Raw genomic sequence first — 8053 nt, 5'->3', positions numbered from 1 at the left:
CTTCAGAAGAAAGGAAAAAGCCTTATGTTTTAATACTTTTTTTTTTAAATTTTTTTTTAACGTTTATTTATTTTTGAGACAGAGAGAGACAGAGCATGAACGGGGGAGGGGCAGAGAGAGAGGGAGACACAGAATCGGAAGCAGGCTCCATGCCATGAGCCATCAGCCCAGAGCCCGACTCGGGGCTCGAACTCACAGACCTCGAGATCTTGACCTGAGCCGAAGTCGGACGCTTAACCGACTGAGCCACCTAGGCGCCCCACTTTTTTTTTTTTTTTAAAGAGAGAGAGAGAGAGAGAGAGTGGAAACAGGGAGGAGAGGGGCTGAGGGAGAGAGAATCTTAAGCAGGCTCTAGGCTCAGGGTGGAGCCTGACCCCACGACCTTGGGATCAAGACCTGAGACAAAATCAAGTCAGTCGCTCAACCGGCTGAGCCACTCAGGGGCTCCTATTTTATTGCCTTTAAAGGCATTTTCTCTCCTACTTTTTCTTTCTTTTTTTATGGAACGCTTCATGAATTTGCGTGTCATCCTTGCGCAGGTTCCATGCTAATCTTCTCTCTATGGCTCCAATTTTAATATACAAGCTACCAAAGCAAGCACTCTCCTACTTTTTAAAAAAGAAGCCCCACATTTTCATTCTGTAATGAACCCTGCAAATTATATAGCTGACCCTGCTCAAGGCCTCATACATGCACAGGTCTGTTGTGCAAAACAGAGACTGCTGTAAATGTCTACTCTGGGTGACAATGTCAGAAAAGGACACTGCTCTAGGGCTCAGCCTTCAAAGGGCAAGTGGCTGTAGCCACGGGGTGCACGCATGGTAAGAAGGCTTCCCCGGAGCTGCTCTGTGGTCATAACTGCTCTGCAGAGTTGCTTCTCAGGAGCAGAAGCTTCTAGCACTGGCCTCGGTCTTCACAGGCTCCCACCCTGCTCTGTCTATATGGGAGTCACTGTAGAATGAACCCAGAAACTAAAGCATAGCGTGTTGGAAAGCAGTGATGACCAAATGGCAATATTTTCTTTTCAAATAAATATACAATAAAATTACCAAACGTGGATGTGTCTATCTATTCAGTGTCTGTGCTGCTGAAGTGAGCACTGGGTGTATTTATTCAAAAAATATCCCTTGGAGATTTTGCCGATCCGGTCGCCCCTAGTTAGAAATAAAATAAAACAGAAAGGTCAGCTCTGGAGACTCAAAAGACTTGTAAAACCACAGGACCAGTGATTGGTATGTTTGATGTGGACAGGTGGGTTAGGGAGGACGGCAAAGGCCAGACACAGACCACTTTTGAAGATGGGATCGAGAGAGGAGTGAGTCATCTGTTCTCAAGGTGCAGACTAACCAAACGGGGCATTCCTCGATTACCACTGGACAGTGTTGAGGATTTCACAAGCATCTGGGTACGGTTTAACTCACAATTGGGATGAAAGCAGGATTTACAGTTAAAGGGGATTAGAACTGTTTTTGCGATATAACCAGATATCAATCTGGCATAATTAGGAAGGGAGGAACAAGAAATAGCTTGATGATGTCACCTGGCCATCGTACATCAGTGCACATAGCAGAAGGGGCTGACTCCCGAGGACTGTCTGTGGCAAGTTGGAGAAAGAAAGAAACGGCTTCTTTGGCTAAATCACTTGCGTTTTTATTCTTTTCTAAACATGAGCGCTAAGATGAGCCACTCGAAGATTAAACACGATGCTGTCTTCACATCCCATTCAATTTCAACCTCCTCTTATTCACCAGCAGCCCATCCATCATGGACATGAGTGTGTCTGGCTTACTGTTCATCAGGCCCAGGCCAGCTGGAAACTGTTTGGGGTTTCTCACTCAAACCAGATTTCAACTCTGATTTTTCGAAGGTTAACAGGTTAGTACAGCGGTCTGTTGTGTCAACAAGGCCCTAGAAAAAATTAATCGTGAAAGCAATATCAAAAGGTCAAATGGGAGAAATTGAAAATGCTATCATAAAAAAATTACATAAGCCTTTTGTATGTGTTTCTGGGGCATTTAAATTCAAATGCAGAAGCATGACAAAGAAAATAAGATGATGTTGCTCAATGTGGTCGCCGCCAGGGGCAAGTGACATAAGACACTAGCAGGGGAGGGAAAAGAATTTCAACAGCTCATAATGGCCTAATGTTCTCTAAAGAGTCTAGTGAAACAGGAGAAATCCTAACAGAGGTAGGAAGGGAATGGAATCTCTGGTAACAAATTACTTCTTTAGTGTTAGGTGAAGTTAACGCAATCACCATCGGCTGCTATAGAACTTGCAAACGACTGTTACTTTAGCACTGAAGAATTTGAATCTCTGAACTTCCTTTAGAGTGTTAAGTGTGGTTGATGTTCCCCTCACATGGTGAATGGAAAAACGTGGGGATACGGAAGGTAAGAGCGGTGCTGGGACAATTTTGTTCTATTTGCTTCAAACTCCCCATCCTGCGCTGGCTGTTGGTAGCGCCACGGAGGCTCACAAAAGCCACGCATTGCATTATGGGTGCCTCAGCAAAGGAGAGAGCATGAAGGTAGGTCTACATGGTGAGTGTCTGTGTGTGTGCACAGGTGGGTGGGAGGAGTTATGTCTTAGACATAAAGACAAAGGTAATGTTTGTGTGATATGCTCGTATAGTTAAGCTTCCTTTTCCTGGCGAGAGACTTGGAACAGCCTCCTGAATAAAACAAGAAGATGGCTTAATAAGCCATGGGATTCTGGCCCAATGTTCTTTCCATCACTTCAAAGGTCCAAAGAAGAAAACAAAGAAATAAAACCTGAACCACAAAAGTAAACACCAGAAGATGAAAATCTGAACAAATAGTCAAAATATAATATATGCTTAAACATAATGGTATGTAACTAATATAAGACATGTGAAAGGTTAAATCTTTAAAGTAACAACAGCAAGCTGGTTCCTTTCTCCGAATAGTTTCCTGGGATATCCCCTTTACCTAGTAGGAATTTACTGATAAGATAATTGAACTAGGGGTGCCTGTGTGGCTCAGTCAGTGAAGAGTCTGACTCTTGATTTCAGCTCAGGTCATGATCTCCCAGTTCATGAGTTCAAGCCCCACATCAATGCAGAGCCTGCTTGGGATTCTCTCTCCTTTCTCTCTGCCCCTCCCCTGTTCATACTCTCTCTCTCTTAAAAATAAACTAAATAAACACGTTTTAAAAAGATATTTGAACTAAATACCTGCTCAACAGAAAAACTAGTGGATAATTAGGTGTTGTACACATTTGAAATAGCTTTTATTAAACTTCCCTACTCAAGCACTTTTAAAAACAATTTTTTTACTTTTATTTATTTTTGAGAGCTAGAGAGACAGAGCACGAGTGGGGAGAGGCAGAGAGAGAGAGGGAGACACAGAATCCAAAGCAGGCTCCAGGCTCTGAGCTGTCAGCACAGAGCCTGATGCAGGGCTAGAACTCACGGACCACAAGATCATGACCTGAGCTGAAGTCTGGTGCTTAACCAACTGAACCGTCCAGGCACCCCTCTACTCAACTACTTTTAATGGTTCCCCATTTGTTGTGTAATCAGATATATAGGTACAAATGCATATGCTAAAATGCAAAGATTTTAAGTGTACAGTTCAGTGAGTTTGAGCAATGTATTTAGCTCAGTAACCAACACCTTAGTCAAGATACAGGATATTTCCATCAACCTAGAACGTTTTTAGTTGTCCATTCTGGCTAATTCTCCTCCCCTCCCCAAAACAACTATTATTCTAACTTTTATCCTCGTAGATTTTTTTTCTTCTCTTCTCTTCTCTTGTTTTTTTTTTTTTTGCTTGATGTCAATGTCAATGGAATCACGATGGCATTATACGGGGTGGGTCTCTTCATTTCTGGCTTCTTTTGCTCAATGTAAGATTTTTGACATTCACCCACGGTTGCCATCAGCATTCTTTAAAAGTTTTGAAGTGTCTACTTCAAAAACGTATAGTCAAGCTTCAGAAATGAATCAACTCTGTGCAGTGTGTTTACCTGGAGAACTTAAAAAAAAAAAAACAACAAAACAGTACTCATGCCCAACTTCAGAGTTACTGATTTAATTGGTCTGGGGTAGGAGAAAAGTATTGATGTTTCTGAAAGCTCCCCAGCTGATGCCAGTGTTGAAAACCTCTGGATGAGCCTCAGAAATGCTGGAATTTCCTCTTGAGTTCACACAGATCTTCCCCTACCCTCTTTTCTATTTCAGAGGCATTGGTGGCCCTTCCCCTTTCCGTTTGTGCTCCTCACTTAACAATAGCTGCTATTTTATGACAGCTTACACCATGCTAATGACTTCTATATATTACCTCATTTAGGTCTCAGAACAATCATGTTTTATCCCAGTTTGACATATGAACAAAATGCGGTTTAAAGAGAGAATTTGCGCAGCTTGTAAAAGTAGGAGCCAGGAGTCAAACACGGCTATTGTCATATGTCCCCCCTGTGATCCTATCTCCCGTCCATTAATTATCTCTCTCCAATCTTTCCTTCCTTTGGCTTTTAATTTTTCCTCAGTCTATACGAATGCTTAGGTTATCTTTATCCTAAATAAGGAATAAATAGAGACTTCGCCCTTAAACTTGTCAGCCTTCAAACTACACCCTTATTTCTTTCTTCCTGTTTTACTCTTCTGCTCACTTCACAAACTAGCTGCAGCCTCTAGCACGTGACTGCGGTGGCTCTCTGGTCACCAGTGATTTCTTATCCCTCCATTCAATCTTTCAATCTCTCTCTATGTTCTTTTTTAAAAAATTTTTTTTAATGTTTATTTTTGACACAGAGAGAGACAGAGCATGAGCAGGGGAGGGGCAGAGAGAGAGGGAGACACAGAATCTGAAACAGGCTCCAGGCTCTGAGCTGTCAGCACAGAGCCCGACGCAGGGCTCGAACTCATGGACCGTGAGATCATGACCTGAGCCAAAGTCGGAGGCTCAACCGACTGAGCCACCCAGGCGCCCCTCCCTATGTTCTTTTCATCCGCTCAACTGATTGGACAGACGTCAGTGGGATACTGCTTGGTGTCAAAATGTGACCGGAAACCTAAAGAACTTGGTATTAATTAAGGTCAAAAGAGGAATCAGATCCATGGTTATAGTAATAACTGCCCAAACAACAGGCAATTGTTACTGCTTGCTATGTATCTATGTAACATGATGCTTAAGATCCAAAGAGGAGAATATAAGCTTCTCTCCCCTGAAATGGAGAAATCTGGTTGACCCAGGCAAGACTCAAGTTAGTAAAACTATTATAGTTAATAAAATTGTTAAACAGTTTAAAGGTGAATAAATGCTGGATAAAATGGTATGGTTTACAAGTATCCAGAAAAGAAAAAAGTACTTCTGGGCAAAGAGACTCATAAAGTAGTTAGTATTTTATTAGGATGTATCACATCTCTAAGTCTTATATTGTCTTTCTGAGTCACAGAGTAGTTGGTAGGGTCAGAAAACTGGGAGGCAGGGACACTACACCAGTAGAGGCAAAGAGCTCAATTCCTTGATGATGATGCCTTTCTTTCTCTGCTGGCTTTTTTTTTTTTTTTAAAGAGTATTTATTTTAAGAGAGAGAGAGAGAGCACAAGTGGGGAAAGGGCAGAGAGAGAGGGAGAGAGAGAATCCCAACCAGGCTCCGTGCTGTCAAGGCAGAGCCCAATGCGAGGCTTGAACCCACAAAACTATGAGATCATGACCTGAGCTGAAATTGAGAGTTAGATACTTAAAATCAACGGAGCCATCCAGGTGCCCCTTCTCTGGCTTTTCTCTACTCCTTTTTTGTACCACATTTTCTTTGTCTATAATCTCCATTTCTCCCTGCTTCCATGGGTCACCATACTTCACATTAAAACTCCTCCTGAGCAGAGTGGCAATCCCATCCTTGGCTGTGGCCAGCAGCCGACCTGTACTAACTTCCTGGCTCTTTATCCTCCCAGAAGACCCTAACCATCTTCCAACTTTTACTGGGATTGAATCTAAAGAGACAATCTAGTCAGTCTCTTTCCCAAGAGTCTCAAATTTCTCAAATTTCCCAGAAAAACCTCTTTTTCAAAGAATCATCAAGATAACGTTCACATAGAAGCATAGCAAATGACTCACATTGGTGCAGCAACATCATACTTACTTTTCTAAGAAAGAAAGCTTCGAGCTTCCCCTAGGTTTTCACAACTAAGACCCCTTTACGGGCCATAGAGAATGTCTTGTCCAACCTCTGCTTTTCCTAGATGGAAACCTACGAAGGGAATGTCTTTTCTCAGCTAATGGAGTTGCTTTCCAAACACTAAAGTTCAGGCTTTAAATGTCTGGGCTTCTTTCCACTCTACCATAATGTCTTCTTCATTGAAGAAATATTGCAGGAATCTGGAAGGCATCACAACAATTGAATTCGTTGGCGAGTAGAGCATAGATCAAAAACTTGCTTTATTCAATAAGTGCATTTTCACTGAGCAATCCATTTTAAAGGCATTAGAAAACAAGTTAATCATTTTCTTTTAAATCAAGACAATTAATCTCATGAGCATACTACTATCATACCAAGAGATATATCGTGGCTGAAATTACAAAAGTCTGACAAGGCTACAAATGGTGTTTCAAAACATAGGTTTGTTATTATTCAGGTATGGCGAGGTCAACAGATCAGGAGATGTTTGCCATTGAAAAGATAGTTTGTTATGTTCACAGATCCCAGGAGGAGGGAGTACCCTACACCATGGATGGGGACACACAGACATGCACTGGGATTGGCCAGGAGGCAGAAGGAAAGGAGGAACTTGATTATAGTTTCTGTGGGAAGGAACAGACAAGGCAGGGGAAGCCGACTTAGGACTGGCTAGTTTGAATAATTTCAGTGGGCTCTGGGGCACAGGCGCTGTCCCTATTTGTCTGGTGCCTGGCCTTAGGATGATTAGAACAGATGGATGGCGGTCCAGAGTGTGACAGTCTGATAAAGGAGGTGGTTGGGGATAGAAGCTCTGGATTGCTTGGTCTGCATTTGAAAGTACACCCTCTGGTGGGTTTACTATCTCTAGAAATCGGCTAACCCCGAGAAAGGCAGTCTCTCCCAGGTCAGCAAAGTCCCAAACGTCAAAGCATCCGAATATACACATACAAATGGTCAGCAATGATAACTTCAGCTATAGTTGAAACTATGATCTGGAAACATGATCATTTGACGTTTGGGTCAGGATAATCAGGGGAGAAAGAAATAGAATGGTTCTGCACAGTCACCAACCATTTGTCCCTTTCTCACTCAACTGAGTAAGAGCTAAGACTAGTACTAATATGTTATTCTTTCCCCCCTGCCAGCGTCCAACTCAGTAATTAATGGCTTTCCAGAGAATGCTACTTGAATCTGCCTTCTCTGCAAAGTTTCATGGAGCTTTTTGGAGCAGGAGGATTTAAGATGTCAGTGCGTCTTTAAAAAAATTTTTTTAAATGTTTATTTATTTTTGAGAGAGAGAGAGAGAGAGACAGAGACAGAGAGTGAGCAGGGGAGGGGCAGAGAGAGAGGGAGACACAGAATCTGAAATGGGTTCCAGGCTCTGAGAGGTCAGCACAGAGCCTGACACGGGGCTCAAACCCACGAATCGTGAGATCATGACCTGAGCTGAGGTTGGATGCTTAAGCGACTGAGCCACCCAGGTGCCCCAAAATTGGAGAATTTCTGAGTATCCAGATTATCCTGGAGATTACCCCATCCTCTGCTTCAAAGGCCCAATTGCAGCACATTGCAGGTGGCACCTGTGTTGCTCAAATAGCTGTGAAAGTAAGTGCTGGAATCCTGTTCTATCGAGTGTTCATTTAAAAGAAGAAAGTGCATTTCTGAATCTGGGCAGGAGACCAATTTTAAATGGAAGTTGAATTTTACCCTATAAGTCTTTGACTTGTGTTGCTAGAAGACCTAAATCTGAAGTTTAAACATAGTCTAAATTAGTGACATCATTCGCTAATGCAAGCTTGTTTTAAAGATATAAAAATTGTATCATTCTTTCTATTCAGAGAATGATTAAGGTCTATATTGGTTAGTATTTTTTTTCCTGCAAATGACTACTTCATAGGTGAGAATT

General features: G+C 42.2%; 1 non-coding gene across 1 annotated transcript; it reads right to left on the bottom strand.

The window, feature by feature from the left end:
* Positions 1 to 494: 494 nt before the first annotated feature.
* LOC122202601 lies at positions 495 to 601 on the bottom strand. The gene has a single exon (XR_006194758.1). It is a non-coding gene; the product is annotated as a U6 spliceosomal RNA (small nuclear RNA).
* Between the last annotated feature and the right edge of the window lie 7452 nt (positions 602 to 8053).

The sequence above is a fragment of the Panthera leo genome, chromosome A1 (assembly GCF_018350215.1).
Source record: "Panthera leo isolate Ple1 chromosome A1, P.leo_Ple1_pat1.1, whole genome shotgun sequence".
Classification (NCBI taxonomy): Eukaryota; Metazoa; Chordata; class Mammalia; order Carnivora; family Felidae; genus Panthera; species Panthera leo.
The sequence above is the reverse complement of the archived record's forward strand: the minus strand, read 5'-3'. Positions and strand labels throughout refer to the sequence as shown.